The following is a 20,000-nucleotide window of genomic DNA, read 5'->3' as shown; positions in this document are numbered from 1 at the left end:
TCCTTCCAACTTCGCTGGCAGAAGTAATAACGGGTTTGATGGTTTGTATGGGGAAATTATTATTGATCAACTGAAGGGTATAATTAGCAAAGATCAAGGTGAATAATAGAAAGTAAACCGCAGAATCTATTAGATAAAATCAGTGAATCCCGAACGATAATTATGGCATCCATAATCACATATGGTAAACAATGATGTGATCAGAAAGCTTTCGTGTACCATATTATGTCAAGATCATTGCTGCTCATTGATTACTTATTCAATCTGTTATGTAATTATTAAGAGGTGAGGTGGAATCTTATGCTTTGTATAACTGGTAGCTACTGTACATTATTATTATTATTATTATTATTATTATTATTGCTAATATTATTACTATTATTGTTAATATTATTACTATTATTATCATTATTATTATTATTACTATAGTTATTATAATTATAATTATTTTATTATTATTATTATTATTATTATTACTTGCTAAGCTACAACCTTAGTTGGAAAAGCAGGATGTTATAAGCCCTGGGGCCCCAACGGGGAAAACAGCCCAGTGAGAAAAGGATATAAGGAAAAATCTGCTATGTAGTTATTGAGAGGTGAGGTGGAATCTTATGCTTTGTATAACTGGTAGCTACTGTACATTATTATTATTATTATTATTACTTGCTAAGCTACAACCCTAGTTGGAAAAGCAGGATGCTATAAGCCCTGGGGCCCCAACAGGGAAAACAGCCCAGTGAGAAAAGGATATAAGGAAAAATCTGCTATGTAGTTATTGAGAGGTGAGGTGGAATCTTATGCTTTGTATAACTGGTAGCTACTGTACATTATTATTATTATTATTATTACTTGCTAAGCTACAACCCTAGTTGGAAAAGCAGGATGCTATAAGCCCTGGGGCCCCAACAGGGAAAACAGCCCAGTGAGAAAAGGATATAAGGAAAAATCTGCTATGTAGTTATTGAGAGGTGAGGTGGAATCTTATGCTTTGTCTAACTGGTGGCTACTGTACAGTAGTGTTGTTATTATTATTATTATTATTATTATTATTACTATTATTACTTGCTAAGCTACAACCCTAGTTGGAAAAGCAGGATGCTATAAGCCCAGGGGTCCCCAACAGGGAAAATAGCCCAGTGAGGAAAGGAAACAAGGAAAATTAAAATAATTTAAGAACAATAACATCAAAATAAGTATTTCCGGTATGTTAGTGTTATTGTTGGTAGTGGCAAGTGGAATGGGAAATAATATCCTTATTTGTATATTAATAACTTATCTCTTCTAATGGTGTTACTGTTCTTAAAGTGTTTAATTTAAATTTTTTATTAATTCTCTTGTAGTTTAGTTTTTCCCTTATTTCCTTTCCTCACTGGGCTATTTTTCCCGTTGGAGATATTGGGCTTACACTGTAGCACCCTGCTTTTCCAACTAGGGTTGTAGTTTAGTTAGTAATAATAATATGTAACGCCATTTAGATTAATTAAACATTCAACATCTTTTATTTTAATGGGAGGTGACTTTCTTACAATGAAAAGGAATATTTTTCATAGCTTACTTATCACAAACTATATTTGTTTTATATTTGTAAATATAAATTTGTTTTTAACATTTTTTGCCATTGATTGAACTTAGTGTCCCTGTGGCTTCATTTTTTTTAATGTGACGCCAGTTTACACAAAGCAATGAATCTGTCAATCATGGTCGTCTTGAGATTTCATAATTCCTTCCTTACCGTCGAATTTGTAATTGTCTCTCGTTTGTAAGAGATATTTGTATAAATGGAACATCCTAATGTTAACCCTTTTACCCCCAATGGACGTACTGGTACGTTTCACAAAACTCATCCCTTTACCGCATGGACATACTGGTACGTCCTTGCAAAAAAACTGCTATTTACATTTTTTTTATATATATATTTATGATAACTTTATGTGAAATTTCAGGCATTTTCCAAAAGAACGAGACCAACCTGACCTCTCTCTGACGAAAATTTACGCTGTTAGAGCAATTTAAAATAAATATATTGCAAAATGTTCTTGAAAAAGAAAACGCCTGGGGGTTAAGTGTTGGAAAGTTCCAAATAGCTTAGGGGTAAAAGGGTTAATATTCTAATGGAAAATATGACTTGTTTTTTTATCTTCATGTAAATCTAATATTTTTTTCCTTTTCTTTTCAGGGTCTAACAATGATCGCATCAGCATCTTAATCCATGGACTCACAATCTTCATGTTATCTCCGGTTGTGTTCATTTGAAAAATTAGAGAGAGGGAGAGATAATTGATAAATGGGAATCTTGAAAATGTACGTGAATTAAGAGCTGATCTCTTGATAATATAAAGATTTATAATTACCTCCAACTGTTTGTGAAGAGGCAAATCACATGTGACTTATCTGTGCCTACATCGGATATCGGCGTCGAGTTACCCGGATTACATCGATGCCCGCAAGTGACTACGCATTCCGAGGGACCATGTAAACGGTAAGTCGCTATTTGTTGTTGATAATGTGACGAGCTGAGAGGAACCTGATAACGAAAGATTAAAAACTAAGGTGAGGAATCCTAAACCTTAAAGGACTATTAGTTTAGAATAATCTTGCTTGTGGGTACACTCGGGCATGCTAATCTATATATTTTCTCTTTTTCTTCTCTAGTTAAAGTTTTTATAGTTTATATAGGAAATATTTATTTTGATTTTGTTGCTGTTCTTAAAATATTTTATTTTTCCCTTTTTCCTTTCCTCACTGAGCTATTTTCCTTGTTGGGGCCCCTGGGCTTATATCATCCTCCTTTTCCAAATAGGGATGTAGCTTAGCAAATAATAATAATAATAACTGTTTACTGCGGTGCAAGAGATATGCTCGAGTTCGCTAATCTATGTAGACGAAGGTCATCAAAACCAGTGCATGAAATTATGTTGGAAAAGCGTCCTTATTACACCGTCGAAATGGTGTCAAAAGTACGTTTAAAAAATATAGTTTCTAAAAGAAATGGTTGGGTAGTAATTGTTGACGCTTTGACAGAGGTAGTGTGACGAGCTGAGAGAAGGTTGTGACTCAAAGACAGGATGAAAGCAACTGAGTAACTTTATTACAGAACACTCTCCTTTATAGACAAAAACTCAATGCAACAGGAAATTTCCTGTTCAAAACCGACACTGCATTGGTTAACAGTTAACGGTGAGAAAACATGTTTGTTATTTCAGGTTCTTTTTAGTGCGATGGGAGAGCGAAGATACAAGCATAATATATACACAAAATGAAATGTCGTTACTATGTACGAACATGTGACACACGGTTGGTACAATAAGGTCACGGGCAATAAGAACGTTTATTTATAGCCCTCTGTTCCGTAGAATGTCAATTTAACTCGTAAATCCCAGATAACTATACTCAATTTTTAATGAGGCGTATTTGCACTGACTCGCAGCGGTGCCCTTTTAGCTCGGAAACATTTCCTGCTATCTGATTGGTTAGAATTATCTTGTCCAACCAATCAGCGATCAGGAAACTTTTCCGAGCTAAAAGGGCACCCTTCGAGTCGGTGCAAATTTTCCTGAATAAAAAGCATTGTTTATACAACTTCTTACATTATGTATTTTGTGGAGTTTCGCTAATTGGGTTTTATTCTATTTTTTTTATTAATTCCCCTCTGGCATGGATGGTTTTCATTTAATTTAGTCACCATTTTACCTCAGGTATGGGATAGATAATGTTTTTAGGTTATTCATGTCATCGGCTTATCAAAGAGGGAAATGAAGTTGAGAACAGTTTAAACACGAATTGATGTACAGTTGCACACAGGAATTTCTGACACACTTCTGAGGAGGTGGACCTAGTCACACCCTTACTGAGCTGTGAGTAACCAAACAGATAGTATAAGGAGAGATGGCAGAGGCGGTGTCTTGACATAATTTTCATGATGCTGAATTCTTATTTCCTATGTATCCCTATAATATGCAAATATTTTCTTGAGAAACGTATATACCATCACTCAAGAACAAGTGTGCAATCACATACTACCCTCACATTAATTTTTACCTAGGCCATCGAAGTTGGAAGGAGGTTATGTTTTACCCCCTGTTAGTGTTTGTGTGTGTGTTTGTTTGTGAACAGTTTCCTGGCCACAATTTATTCGTAGAGTAATGAAATTGCAGGGATTAACTGTTATGTAAAAAGCTGGAAATTATTCCATTTTGGAAGGTCAAGGTCACGGTCAAGCAAAATGTCCAATTCACGTAATCAGCCATAAGTTCTGACACCGTTGTCACAGACTTCAAACTTAGTTCATATTTGAGTGTATGAGAATCCACGTCAATTAATATATGTTAAGGTCAAAGGTCAAGGTCGAGCAAAAAGTCGAGAAATAAGCTGCCGCGGCGGAGGTCTGCCCTCTACTGAGTGCCCCTCTAGTTAGAATGTGGTGTCGCAATTATTTAGGTCATAGTGACTTATCTTGCTCGAGGCAGCCAAGCACAAAATAAGTAACAAAAAAATTTTCTCCTGTTTAAAGAGAATTTTTATGCTATATTAGCTTCGATTATTTTTATTTTTATTAGAAACAACAGGAAGTCACATGTTTATTTTTTTTTCATAAATCCAATAGAACGTGACTTATTTTCATCACAGAATCAACAGGATGTCATTTGATTATTTTGCTAATAAAACCAGTAGGACGTCACTTTTATTTTATCTTATTTTTTTTTTTCACGGTATCAACAGGATGTCACGGGTTTATTGTTGTCCATATTCACTTGTTATACTTCATCCCCCTCTCCCTCCCCATATATGTTCCCCCTCCCCCTTCCCTTATATGTTCCCCCCTCCCCCTTTCTGTCAGATTTCCTGACTGATTGATTGATTTCGGACAGTTCGCCAATGACGGGTTCATAAAAAAAGTAATTCTGTTAGTAGCATTATTATTATGATTGTTGTTGTTGTTGTAGTTGATGTTATTTTTACTATTATTGGTGTTATTATCATTATGTAAATTGTGTAACCACACTATAAGATTATTGGTATTGTCATTATATAAAGTAGGTAGCCACACTATTCAAAACTACATGTTTTATCTTTCAATTGCCTTTAATCCACTGCTGAAATTTGTCAGTGATATGGTTATCAGATAAGGAATAATAGATCATGATTTATTGTTAGTTTATTCTCATAATTTCCTTATTTCCTTTTCTCACTGGGCCATTTTTTCCTATTGGAGCCCTTGGGCTTATAGCATCTTGCTTTTCCAACTAGGGTTATAGCTTGGCTAGTAATAATAATAATAATAATAATAATGATAATACAACAATATTAGTTGGACTTATAGCCCTAGTGTCTCTCTCTCTCTCTCTCTCTCTCTCTCTCTCTCTCTCTCTCTCTCAGACGAGTTAATCCGAGAGAAATTATTCCTGCTCGCCTTCTCGAATATATCGAAGCCAGAGAGAGAGAGAGAGAGAGAGAGAGAGAGAGAGAGAACCATCTCATTTCCTAGTCTCCGAAACAATCAGAGAGTTCAGCGAAGGTTTAATCCAGGTTAGAACAGGCCGATGAATTCGTGAAACAGATCTGAGGGGATACTGCTCTCTCTCTCTCTCTCTCTCTCTCTCTCTCTCTCTCTCTCTCTCTCTCACACACACACGTGGAGTTCATTTGCGTCGTCGGGATCCCTGAGATTAATTTGTGATATCCTTCCGCTGAATTCAAGGGCTTGGTGGCCTTTGTTTTGAGGGATTCATAACCTAAAATGTGGTCAGAGTCTTGGGGCCACTTCTAATTTTATAAGTGTAGTTTTTACTTGAATAGATTTCTGTTATAATTTGAAGCTTGAAGCGTACTTAATAGGTTAGTAAGTTTTTGCGAGTGTATTAATTGCTATGTAGTAATTGAGAGTATACTTGATATGCCCTGGCAAGCTTTTGTTTGAAAAATTCCTTTTATTAGTTAGTTTTATATTTTTTTTTTCTAAGAAAAATGTGCTTTCTCGTAAGGTAGATTTTGATGGTCGAATTCTTTCCGTTTATGGAGATATATTTATATATCAGAAAGATACAGTATATATATATATTTGTTCCGACACGAATACTTTACCTCGAATTACCTCTTCGGAGGGTCCTTGACCCTCTCTCAAACTCGACCAAGATTTCCCGCGCTACCCCCCCTATCTCGCTCCCGATAGTTCCTACCCCCGCCGCCAGGATAATTCCTGCGGCCCAGATTAGGGCAGGTCACTGCTTTTCCCGGGTCAGGAAGTCCTTGGTCGTGAGATACGAAGCATCTCACTCTCTCGCTTAAACTCTCGATCCTTTGGCGCGTTGTGATCCCACGTGTTCCCAGTGTACGGACTTGTGTTTTTTCTGCGATAGTGCGTTTTCGCAAAGTGTCCTCAGTCCGTTCCCCTTGTGTTATCCAGGGTTTTCTGTAACTCGTTAGTGTTGACCTTCGTGTGCGAACGATGGAGAACGTGCGTCGTTGTCCTGGTCCTAGAGCAGGAAAGTCGTGTGGGGCTTTCCTCTCTAAACCAGAAGTGGACCCGCATTCCCTTTGTTCCACGTGCAGGGGTAAAGTTTGTTCCTCCTCGGACACATGTTCCGAGTGCGTGAGTTGGGACGGCATTCAGTGGGTACGGTATGGTACAAAGAAAAAGAAGTCGTCTAAGCGTTCCCCCAAGAAAGTGAGTGGCGTGTCCTCCTTACAGTCGGTCAGTGATCGGTCCGACGAAGCCTCGGCCTCTCCGTCTCCTTCGCAGAGGAGTGGCCAACAAGCCCCCAGTGTGATTGTTAGCCATAGTGTCCTCCCAAGTGAACCCAGTGTGAGGGAGGAACCAAGGGCTGGCCCCTCGGGAGTAAACGGAAGGGCCGCGAGTGTTTCGGGCGAATCGGGCCACGTGGCAGGGGATCACGCTTCCTCAGAAGACCCGGTATGGGGCAGTGTGGCGATCTCAGTCTCCCCCCCGCCCTCGTGGGCCGGTGCATCGGGTTCCCCCCCGCCAGAAGAGAACCACTCGAGAATTCGTCGCACGAGTAGCGACGCCTTCGGGTGGAAGTTACCGAAGACTCCAGGGAGGTCACCGCTAAGGATGGACGTATCCCTGGGTCCATGGCCTTCTAGCAGGGACAGAGTGGACTCGGTACCTTCGGTATCCACAGCAGTTCCCGGGGACTTTCTCCAGCACCCTGTCTCGGACGGTCGACGGCGAAGGGCCTCCCCTGCGCATCACTCTAGCAGTCGTTACGTGAGGAACGTGGCACCCTCGGACTCTTCGGAAGCAGACTCATCCTCCGGGGGAGAACGCAGGGAGAAACGGCACCGTAAGAGAGCGCGGACCGATAGTGATCGTTCCCGCTCCAGGTCGAGGTCGCGGCACAGTAGGAGGCGCCCACGCTCTCACTCCCGTAAGTACAAGAGGGAGGTCTCTCCCGGCGGCGGCGAATGGTTCTACGTACCCCCAGGAGAGTCCAGGAAGCACCGCTCTCCAGACTCTCGGTCCAGTGATCGAGCCTCCAAGTTGTCACTGCCTACATACAACTTGGAACCGCTCGACCGGCCACGCAAGAAGGACCTCACTCTCAGGCACAAGTCCTCGAGGCCTTCGGTTCACCCCGCCCGGCGGGAGGAAGCGCGCTTCCGAGAAGACAGCCCGACCGAACCAGCCCAGCTGGGTCGGACGTCGAGTGGGAAGGACCGGTTGCCGGGGTCGGGTCTTCCCACCGGGACCGTGTCCTCCGCGTCCAGAGCCTTGGGCCAGTCGAAAGGCCTCCCGGGGTCGGTGGCACCCGCCACACGGCGAGACCCAACCGTGTACGGTGCGCCCTACGGTTGCGGGACGGCCTCCCTGGGACCTAGTAGGGAGCGGCCAGTTTACCACCCAAGCACGGCTCCCCTCAGCCAAGCTGATGCCTCGGTCGACGGAGGCGAGGTTTCCCCGTCGGAGGACTCCGCCTACAGAAGAGTGGTAGGCCTCGTCAGAAGGACCCATGGGATTCCGGAACCCGAGGCGACGAAGGTGAATACCTGGAGGTCGAGCCTCTTGAGATACACACACCGGGACGTCCTTCCGAAGTTCTCTCTGGCCCTGCCTCTCGCCCCAGACCTAGTACTCGGCCAGGAGTACATCGACAACTTGGTGGCCAGCACTGCGGAGGCCCCCAGGTCCCAGAGTTCCTCCAAACTCCTCCAGGGTCTTAAACTACAGGCCAAAGTTTATATCCCGGAAGGGCGACGCCCAGGCCCCTGTAGAGTGGACTCAGCCGTGGATATCCTAGGACAAGGCGGCTCGGACGAAAGGGCCAGCTCAGCCCCTGTGTCCTTCTCGGCCTCTGAAGCAGGCATGATGGAGGAGATGTCGAGGGACATGATTAACGTCTCTTCATGGCTGGACTGGTGGGCCTCCACGTTAGTTAATGTACAGGCCTCCACAGACCCCGACGACCCGGAACAACAAGGTCTCCTGTCAGACCTTATCACCTCCGGGGGGAAAGCGCTCAAATTTATGGCGTATCAGGCACTCTCCTTGACAGCCAACTGGGTCCTCCGGAAGAGGGACACAGTGCTTTCCAAAGTGTCAAGGAAAATCCCAGACAGACAGGCGCGAGTGATTCGCACCCTACCCCTAGGAGGAGAGTCCCTGTTTCCGTTGAAGGAATTAGAAGTGCTGATGGAGAAGGTGTCCAAGAGGAGAGAAACCAACGTCCCTAAGCAAACATCCTCCAGGAGGCCTCCTTATAGGAGGTCAGTCTCGGATAGTGCCGTGACCCCTCAGGCTGTCCCCAGCTCTTCGAGGAGGGACGCCCCCGCCTCTTCCTGGACATCAACTCCTCAGCCCTCCCGCAGGGGAGCTACAGCTTCTGCCACCTCCTTCAGGTCGGGTTACTCCGCCTCGAAGAGGGGCAGATCAGGCCGCCCCTCTAGGAGAAGGTAGAGGGAGAGGCCCCCTACTCCCGCCCAAGCCTCGGGTTGGGGGATGCCTCAGACCCTATTAGCAAGCATGGAAAACGTATGGGGCGGATGCTTGGACGGTGTCCGTCCTGAAAGAAGGCTACAGGATCCCCTTCATAGCGGACTCACCCCCTCTTATTCCAGCCACCCAAACAGAATGGTTAGCTCCCAGGGACCCGTTGAAAAGGGCTACCCTGCAAAAAGAAGTTTCCTCCATGTTGGAAAAGGAAGCCATGGAAGAAGTCCTTCTCCCAGGGCCAGGCTTCTACAGCCGCCTGTTCCTGGTGGAGAAAGCAACGGGGGGGGGGGGGGGGTGGAGACCGGTGATAGACCTGTCGGCCCTCAACAGGTTCGTCAAGAAGACGGACTTCAAGATGGACACCCCAAAATCCGTCCTGATGTCCTTGAGGGAGAAAGATTTTATGATGACGATCGACCTCAAGGACGCGTACTTCCAAATTCCGGTCCACCCGTCGAGTCGGAAGTTCCTCCGGGTAAAATGGGGCTCCCAGATCCTGCAGTTCCGGACCCTCTGCTTCGGACTGTCGACGGCCCCTCAGGTGTTCACGAGGGTCTTCGCGACAGTCTCAGTATGGGCTCACGAACGAGGTATCCGCCTCATCAGGTACCTGGACGACTGGTTGCTCCTTTCCAGTTCAAAGGCCCTCTTGGAAGAGCAAGGAAAGGACCTCCTCCGTTTCTGCAGGAGTCTGGGAATCATTATCAACCGGGAAAAATCGAACCTAACGCCATCCAACAAAATGGGGTACTTGGGGATGACGTTGGACACCGTGCAGGGGAAGGCCTTCCCCTCGGAAGACAGGATACAGAACCTCGTCAAGATCATTCAGCCGTTCCTGTCGGGGCTTCCCAGGAAAGCGAAAGACTGGCAGAGGCTAATAGGCCATCTGGTCTCATTAGAGAAGCTAGTCCCCCAAGGGAAGTTACGGCTCAGACCCGTACAATGGAACCTCAAGGCTCTATGGTCCCAGACAGGCTCTCAGAAAACATCGATCCCAGTCCTCCCGGACACGAAAGCAGCCTTGAAGTGGTGGAGATGCCGGTCGAACTCCCTCAAGGGGATGCCCCTCGGGTCCTGTCCCCCCGAGTTTCTCCTGTTCACGGACGCCTCCAGCCTAGGGTGGGGAGCCCACCTGCGGGAGGAAACAGCAAGCGGGACCTGGTCAGAGACCGAAAAGCATCGCCACATCAACGTCCTAGAGCTAAAAGCAGTACAAAAGGCATGTCTGCACTTTGCAAGTCGGTTGAAGGGAAACACCGTGGCCCTAATGTGCGACAACGCCACGGTGGTAGCCTACATCAAGAAACAAGGGGGCATGAAGTCGAAGGAACTGTGCGACCTCACCGTAAACATCTTGCACTGGGCGGACGAACACCAGGTAACACTGCTAGCAAGGTTCATCCCCGGGAAAAAGAACGTGCTAGCCGACGGCCTCAGCAGGATAGGTCAGATAGTAGGGACAGAATGGTCCCTACAACCAGCGGTGGCCAGACTCATCCTTCAACGCTGGGGCTCCCCGGTGATAGACCTATTCGCAACAAAGCTCAACGCCAAGTTACCGGTTTATTGCTCCCCGGTACCAGACGAAGGAGCAGCCCTAGAAGACGCCTTCCAGCACAGGTGGGACAACCTGGACGTTTATGCCTTTCCCCCCTTCATGCTGCTAAGACAAGAGCTCAACAGAGTAAGAACCTCCCAAAACCTAAAGATGACTTTGGTAGCGCCCTGGTGGCCGGAGAGAGAGTGGTTCGCGGATCTGAAAGACCTGGCAAGCCATCCGCCATGGCCTCTGCCCCCCAGGTCAGATCTACTGAGTCAACCGCACTTCCTCAGGTTCCACGACAACCCTCTCTCTCTTCGCCTTCACGCCTGGAGACTATCGAGCGACTCCTGAGGAAGGAGGGGTTCTCCTCCTCCACAGCCAAGAGGATGTCCCTATATCTAAGAAAATCCTCTACCGTAGTCTACCAGGCGAAGTGGGCCGCCTTTACGAAATGGTGCGCGACAAAACAAATAAGACCTCTCAAAGCTTCGGTCCCTGACATAGCTGATTTTCTAGTGTACCTTAGGGATAAAATAGGAATGTCAATCCCGGCTATTAAAGGAGTGCGAGCAGCCTTAGGCCAAGTCTTTCTCCTGAAAGGCATCGACCTAGGGACCTCAAGACACATAGGGATGCTGATTAGAAGTTTCGAACAATCCTGCCCTCCCCAAGCCAGGAGAGTGCCTAGATGGGACCTGGCCAAGGTCCTGAAAATGTTGTGTCGTCCGCCCTTTGAACCACTCAGAGATATCGGGGACAAAGATCTCACCCTCAAGACAGTCTTCTTGCTAGCCTTAGCTTCGGCTAAGAGGGTAGGTGAGATCCACGGTCTCTCCTACGACGTGGCACACTCCAAAGGGTGGAAGGAGGTATCTTTCAAGTTCGTACCCTCCTTTGTAGCAAAGACTCAGAACCCAGCAGTCTGGGACCCGAGGTTCGAAGGTTTCTCTGTTCCGGCCATCCCCAAGACAGGTAATACGGACGACCTGAAGTTATGCCCCGTCAGGACGATCAGGAAATACCTGGAAAGGACGGCCCATCTCCGTCCGGGTGCCAAGAACCTCTTCGTCTCTTCAGGCGTTAATAAGAAGCAAGTGTCCAAGAACACTGTTTCCTTCTGGCTGAGACAAGTCATCACTAGGGCTTATGAAGAAGACAAGGTGGCGGTACCAGGCACTCCCCGTCCCCATGACATCAGAGGCCTGAGCACTTCCTTGGCCTTTGAGAGAAATATGGCAGTGGGCCAGATCCTGCAGGCCGGCACTTGGTCACACCAGTCGACCTTCACGGCCCACTACCTCAAAGACTACTCAAGAAAGTCTTTGGATGGATTCTCCATTGGGACAGTCATCGCCGCCCTCCAAGCTGTGTAGTGGCAGGCTGGAAGACGTCCCCAACAAGTGAATAGACTCATCCCTACTTCTTCAGGAGAAGATTCAGTAGAGAAAATGTCAAGAGGTAAGCCTTAAATTATAAGCGTAAGTTTTCCACTGCTACCCCCTATCCGCTCTCTGTACCCCCGCATTACGTAGCCCTCCAGGCACCATGTGCCTAACCAAGTGGCAGAATGGCTCTCCCGCCTCCTAAAGTGTAAGTCTCCGAAGAGGTAATTCGAGGTAAAGTATTCGTGTCGGAACAAATGAAAAATTTTAAGTAATTTTTATTTTTCCTAACATACTTACCGAGAATTACCTCTGAGTAATGGCCCTCCCTTCCGTCCCCGAGTGCCATTCTTCCATTGACGAGTCGGGCTAAACGGAGGACTTAATGAGATCCTGACCCGGGAAAAGCAGTGACCTGCCCTAATCCGGGCCGCAGGAATTATCTTGGCGGCGGGGGTAGGAACTATCGGGAGCGAGATAGGGGGGGGTAGCGCGGGAAATCTTGGTCGAGTTTGTGAGAGGGTCAAGGACCCTCCGAAGAGGTAATTCTCGGTAAGTATGTTAGGAAAAATAAAAATTACTTAAAATTTTTCATATATATATATGATAGATAGTCTCCTGTTTTCGTGTGCATAATTTGCCATTCGATCATACAAAAGCTTTTCCGTTAGTCCTCTCGATGGAAATAAAACTAATTTAGAAAAATAATGGAATCAATTTATATATATATATATATATATATAGAGAGAGAGAGAGAGAGAGAGAGAGAGAGAGAGAGAGATGGATGACAGTTGAGAAAGATAACAAATGTCACTATAAGGAAAAGCTGAATATTCAATATTCAGCCATCCGATATCCAGCAGGCTTTGTTGTTCAAGATATATCAGGAGCGATATTATATAAAGAGAAGAAAGAATCAGCTGTTTTATTGTTATAAAACAGCAATAGTAGAAATATAAGCACATTTACGAGCAATATCATATATTTTTTAATTTAAGAAAAACTTTTAAAAGTATTTTATTGGTAAAACATAAAAGTGTCGAGCGACTTCTAGAAAAGCAATTGTAACACCTCCATTTTATTTTATTTGCTCTTTTCGTGAATTTGTTCATACTTTCAAATTATAATTCACGGTAAATCATTAAACTATTGTATTATATATATATATATATATATATATATACATACATACATACATACGCAATGTACCCATTTTGAATGCAGATACCTTAACGAGGTCTATCATTATGACCAGCAAAGCTGTACTAATCAGGGATACCCGTACTAGGTTGGTTTGCCGTAAACGATCAGACTAATGTCTCCCACCATCACCAATCCGCCCTAGACAGCGTGGTGATGAAAAATGGCTAAACCCCAAACATAAATAAGGAGATGTCTGAGACCTTTGTCCTGCAGTAGTTTTGGAACGTTTGCAGTTGATGTTATTGTATAATATACACAGAATATTCAAACAAATAATAACATAGAATTCCTAATTAAAATCAGTCACTAATACAAAATAAAGTAAAATCTTGGTAAAGAATGATATCCATAAAGGCAACGAGTTTCACATATTTTGTTGGATTGTATTTACAAATGGTAATACCACCATTTAATTCCCGTAGTAAATAGAACATCAAACGCTGAATAGGGCTAAACGGCGACGGTTCCCTTTCTTTGAATCTCTTGGTGTCCCTCAAGGATCTCTTCTCCTGCCTACGCGTTTCCTGCTCTTCGTGAATGATGTCCTTGAAAGCCCCTCGTATCCGACCCCATTCATATGCAGATGATTCTATTCTCCTCAAAGCTTCTCGCTGCTCCCGTTCACAGACGTCTTAGGCAGCTATCAATTTTGGTCTTAATCTTGCGTGATGGTGTTATCGCACATGGGGATAGTTGGAACTATCTAGAGATGATTTATGATTTTAAATTACTTGACGTCATAAATACTGTTGTCATTTGCTATCCTAATGGAACTCAAGGTGTTTTGGACGTGGGCCTTTCTTTGACGGAACTTAATTCTTTGATGTTTCAAAGACTCAGTCTAAGAAGATTTTCGTAGTTCTAGCAAAGTCTTTACAAAGTAATTTGACGCATCGTTTACTGCAATCATGGATTGTTGGTGGTGGAAACGGAGCAAACTGAGGCAAAGTCATTATTAGGTTCATCTTGTCTTGGATGAAAGATTAACAGAATTTTTTTAACTTTATACCCAGAATAGAAAAATTAACCAAAATGTTTAATGATTTCTCAATGTCAATAAGATCCTTTTTGGTTGTCAGTTATACGGGAAGAAATTTCACCTAATAGCAATCACTCTTTTAAAATGAGCAATACAGTATCAAATCGGCCAGACTTTATATCTTTACACGTGTGTTGCAAAGAAAAATATGCGTCCAGCATAACTGTATCTCGAAGTGCTGAACCGACTTGCGTTTCGAGGACAACCTCGAATCGTTCTTTGGAGTAAACTGAGCAAAATGGCGCTCTGTAAGAAAAACGGTTCCGTTTGGTTCCAATGTAAGTGTCGGAAACCACCCCATGTGAACGTGTTTCCGGGGAGGCATTTCAGGTAGTATATTTTTAGCTTATTCCTTTGTGCGTTATTCTTAAGAGTAATTGAACTCTTGGTCACTATCACATTACCACGGACACCCAGACGCATTGAACGAGTCATTCTTTGCATTTTCGGAGACGAGTAACAGCTTTGGATTCGATTGTCAGTCGGCTTGACCATTGTTATGTTATTCATTTCTTTCCTTACCTCTGTAGCATATGTTTAAATGCTGTTTTTAATGTTGTTAATGTTTTTTAAAATATTTTAATTTTCCATTACTTCTTATATCGTTTATTCATTTCCTTGTTTCCTTCCTCACTGGGCTATTTTTCCCTGTTGGAGCCCTTGGGCTTATAGCATCTTTCTTTTCCAACTAGGGTGATGAATGAACACCTTCTTATGGGATACGTTTCTCTTCAGTAAATGAATAAACGTCTAGAACACTGCCATTGCCATTCAGTGATCAGACATGATTTTTATGCAGATGTCGGATTTGAGGTTCTTACCCACTTAAGATCATACTTAGAAAACCAGTTTTACAAAAATGAATTGTAGGTTTTAATTAAAAGGATTTTCACTAACAAATTCACAGTCGATAAAGAGATTAAGATTAATTATGACCTATATCATATTACAGCCGTGTTTCCAGTTTGGTAGTAAAATTCTTGAGAGAGAGAGAGAGAGAGAGAGAGAGAGAGAGAGAGAGAGAGAGAGAGAGAGAGAGAGAGAGAGAGAGAGAGAGAGAGGAAATGTACTGAAAAGAATTTCACCCCCGGTAGGTTAGGAGCAACACGTAGAGACCCTTCCATTTTAATAGTAGCTTACTCGAACACACTCGTCTAATTTAACTCTCTCTCTCTCTCTCTCTCTCTCTCTCTCTCTCTCTCTCTCTCTCTCTCTCTCTCTCTCATAGCTGTATCCTGCAACAGTGGACTTACAACTTGGTTCCCTATTCGCTTTTCAAGTGATCAGAATCATACTTCACTTAAGGGAACACGCCCATTGATCCCTCGCCTTGTCGGAGAATCGAACGCAGGCCATTCAGATTGCAAGTTGAATGTTACCAAAACGAGAGAAAATGGGAAAGGGGAGGGGGTTGTTTATGGAATCATATTTTACCTTGCAAATGAATATTTGAAAAATACAGACGAAATTTAGATATAGATGCTTTTTAGTATTCTTCAAGTGGATTTGTGTGCATTTAATTGAATTGTTTCTGTAAATAGTTTGGACATTATGCGAAAATTGAGTTTTTCTTTGTAAACTGCTTTTCAGCGATACAGGGCAAGTAGTTGTTTAGCAATATCTTGAAAGCATTGCTTTCCCATGAGGTTATAATTAATTATAGAACTGAAACAAGGCAGTTTGAAATCATCCAAATTACCATCCGGAATTAGAAATTGGATTCCCAAGGTAATGGAAGGAGATTGAATTGAATAATTCTGCATTTAACGAGCTATTTGAAGTACATATACCCCTACATAAACACAAACAATTACAACCAGTAAAATGATTTACGAAAATCCTGTAATATTATCAAGATTTGCGGAATTGTGTAATATTTCACTGAAAAAACAAACATGGACAAATAAGCTTATACTCTCATTACATAAAGCCAGTCTATTTTAAATTTAAAAACGTGCGAATAAATTTTATATCGAGATGAAGTCTTAATACAGCTATACAGTATTTGGACTAAATCAGTTGAATTCAATGAACCCAACTCAATGACCAAAAAGTCAATGGAAATAGTAAGGAAAGGCCTTGCGATATCCGAATCAAATTTGCAAGCAAATCCATCGAATTGATTAAGGGATAGAAAAAACGAAAAAAATCGGTCAGTCTGGAAAGACTTGAAGCAAATGACTTTCCAAGGATTGAGAAATCGGACGGAACCTCACTCAGCAAAAATCAGGTTTCGGAGAGAGTTCAATACGCTGAATAGCCGGGACACACCAAAAATGTTTGTCACACTTTTCGTTGCGTTTCGTTCAGCAGTGTTATTGAGGCCATGTACGAGAGTAATTGAAAATTGCGACGAAACTATATGAAGAATGGTGTTTCCATGGACAAGCAAGTAGGAGAAAATATAACTTGAAGAAAGATTTTAAAAATTTTGAGCAGAGCGAATTCAGCAGTTCACTCGGCACCTAACGTTTTTAAGATTTAAGCTATGGAACTAAGAAAAATGAGAGAGAGAGAGAGAGAGAGAGAGAGAGAGAGAGAGAGAGAATAATTTCCTCCATGTAAGATGGTCATAGCTTTTAATTCACTGAAAACATCTATTGTTTTACATAAACACTAATTATAACAACCATGACAGTTAGTCCAATAGCGGTATGCTTTCAAAGGAAAAAAAAAACAGTGTACAAACGACCACTTCAAAAAAATTAGTTCCAGTATCCCTAACTTGTAATTAACTTAATCTTCATGTTTATCAAATAAAATTTTGCTCTCGTCCCCTTTTGTTCAATGTCCGTCAAATTATGGACCGGAAGTGCAAATGATTAAGAATGCTATGCAAATAAGTAGTGGAATTACCGACCAACCCAAAAATGATTGTATTCAAATTCGTTCTTAGCAACTTTTATGTGATTAAATTGAAATTAATTCTAATTTCCGGTGTCAAGAGGAGAGCAAGGCACCTCCAATAGGTGTATTGAAGTGTACATCTCCAACAGGTGCATTGAAGTGTACGCCTCCAACAGGTGTATTGAAGTGTACACCTCCAACAGGTGTATTGAAGTGTACACCTCCAACAGGTGTATTGAAGTGTTCACCTCCAACAGGTGTATTGAAGTGTACACCTCCAACTGGTGTATTGAAGTGTACACCTCCAACTGGTGTATTGAAGTGTACACCTCCAACAGGTGTATTGAAGTGTTCACCTCCAACAGGTGTATTAAAGTGGTTCTCGTCGCAGAGTGTTGGACAAATAATACAGTTTAACGTTAAAATACATAAAAGAAAATTGAATCTATATTTTTATACAATGAGTTATTGTACTCAGCATTTTTTTCGAATTCTGAATTATACCGGGAATCATTCAAATATATTTAATAAGAAAAATGTATCCATGCTCATTGTTAACTGGTAGGTCATCCTTTCATCAAACACTTATTATTTTTCCTTTTTTTTTTTTTTTTTTTTTTTTTTTTACGGAAAGTACAATCGACAAAATGGAATAGAAATTCGAGTTCATTGACATATGAAAGTCAGATCCTCCTCTCTTCCACCCCTCCCCTTTCAGTCTCTTCCCTCCTCTCTTCCCGTTACCTTCCCCTCTCTTCCCTCTCCCCTTTCCTTCTCTTCTCCCTACCCTTACCCGATCTTCCCTATCCCCTTTCTCTCTCTCTTACCCCACCCTTTTGCTTCTCTTCCACCTCCCTTTTCCGTCTCTTCCCCTTCCCCTTTCCCTTTCCCTTTCCCTTTCTTCCCTCACCCCTTTCCCTCCTCACTTCCCCCTCCCCTTTCCCTCCTCACTACCCCCTCCCCTTTCCTCACTCTGCCCTCTCCCCTTTCCCTCTCTTACCTCACTCCTCCCCCTCCCCCTTCCTCCCCTCCCCCCCTTCCTCCCTTCCCCCCTCTCTCTCCCCCTCTCACTTCCTCCACTTCTCCCCTCCATCCACGGACCAAGGGACCCGTGAAGTGGGAAGCAACAGTATATTGGATATTGCGACATGGCCATCGATGGCTATTTTCCTCTTGCGTTGGGTTGGGCTCTTCACTCGCGATCAGCTGATCTGTGACCAGCGATATTCCTAGGCCGATCGCGTCCTTTATTCTGTAATCAGGGAAGAGACCAGATAGAGTTTCGGGGAACATTTTTTCGACCGGGTGATATTTCCGGTTTCAATTTGTGGTTGTTTGGTGTCATGTTCGTCCAAATTGAAACCTTCGAGATAGGTTTTCGTAAGAGGCATCTCTCTCTCTCTCTCTCTCTCTCTCTCTCTCTCTCACTTACGATTTTGGTATTGCATTGACCCTTATACTGAATAACTAACGTTCAATCCCCGAACTAAACGAATTGACTAGTTTAGGCCTCTCTCTCTCTCTCTCTCTCTCTCTCTCTCTCTCTCTCCAACGCATTTGGTAATACATTGACCCTTAAACTGAATAAACATCGTTCGATCCCTCAACTAGACGAATTGACATCTTATAAGCGTGTTTCTTAAAACGCTTGTATGTTTCTTGTGACTTGAGAAGTGAATTTTATACCTAAATTTTTGTCGACTGTTGTGGGTTGTGTTATAAATCATCACGTATTGAAAATTGAAGGGCCTTGATAAGTAAATCCTCAAACACCTTTCATAAAAAAAAAAAAACACCTTTCATAAAATACTAAGTTGCTTTTCTCTCCTTGAATCCAATGCAACGCCTACTTTTTGTGAAAATATTTTCTCTCACTTGCTTGCAAAGTTGCACTGGCCATTACAGCTCTTGAGGTTTATCATGTGATAACTCTAGATTGAGAGGATTTTCAATTTTCAGTTTGTCACGGCATAGGATTCCCAACGAGGCTGAACACAGACGATTATTTTGGGCTGCCCTTGCATGTGGAGTTTCGACTGTGGAGTTTCGAATACCTCCGTTTTATTTATTTGCATTTTCCTGAAATAGTAGACAGAAGAGAGATCATAGCTATTATAAGGGTTCCCTCGTATTAACAGATAGAGCAGTGTGTATACAGAAACTAGTAGGGAAACCTGAGAAACTCCATCTGATAAATGAGGTAGATGAAATTTAATAATTATTACGTTAGTCCAGACAATATTATTGTCATTACGTCCGCCAACGAAGTTGGAAGAAGGTTATGTTTTACCCCTTGTTTGTGTGTGTGTGTTTGTATGTTTGTTTGTGAACAGCTTCCTGGACACAATTTTAATCGTAGAGTAGTGAAACTTGCAGGGATTAACTGTGATGTAAAAAGCTGGACATGATAACATTTTGAAAGGTCATGGTCAAGTAAAATGTCCAATTCACGTAAACAGCAATAAGTTTGGACTTCGTTTGCTCAGAGACTTGAAACTTGGTTCATATTTGAGTGTATGAAAATCCACGCCAATTAATACATGTTAAGGTCAAAAGTCAAGGTTAAGGTCGAGAAATAAGCTGCCGCATCGGAGGTCTCTGTACTGAGTGCCCCTCTAGTTATTATTATTATTATTTTACTACTACTACTACTACTACTACTACTACTACTAGTAGTAGTAGTAGTAGCTAAGCCACTTACCAAGGCTACTACTAATTCAGTCTCATTATCCTGTTGTCCTGTCCTAACCCAGGTAAGATATACAAAGTTTAAAGGCTGGATTTCTCAATAATGAACTGGAGTCTCAAAATACCCAAAGCAGAAATCGAATCTGGATAAACAACGAAATTTATGAAATGACGAAACTCCGGCAGGTGACATCTTAATAAAAACTAGTCTCATTACGCCCAATCTTCGGATGTCCTTAGTCTCCGAATTGCTGTCGGCAATGTCAAAGGGTTGGGTGTAGTTCCTAAATAGAACGTCAATGAGATTCCAGAGAAATTCCCTGAAGCGAAGCCAACATCAGGACATTT

The 20,000-nt window shown here is 42.9% G+C and overlaps 1 protein-coding gene across 3 annotated transcripts in view; it reads left to right on the top strand.

The window, feature by feature from the left end:
• LOC137617273 (hexosaminidase D-like) overlaps window positions 1-20,000 on the top strand; it is a 435,862-nt gene that overhangs the window by 232,569 nt on the left and 183,293 nt on the right. For all 3 annotated transcript variants that reach the window (XM_068347267.1, XM_068347265.1, XM_068347270.1), the window contains exon 2: window positions 2,177-2,479. The gene's annotated coding sequence lies outside the window, so the exon portion shown is untranslated. The remainder of the gene's footprint in view (window positions 1-2,176; window positions 2,480-20,000) is intronic.

Source organism: Palaemon carinicauda, chromosome 23 (assembly GCF_036898095.1).
Source record: "Palaemon carinicauda isolate YSFRI2023 chromosome 23, ASM3689809v2, whole genome shotgun sequence".
NCBI lineage: Eukaryota > Metazoa > Arthropoda > Malacostraca > Decapoda > Palaemonidae > Palaemon > Palaemon carinicauda.
This window is presented reverse-complemented; position numbering and strand designations above follow the sequence as displayed.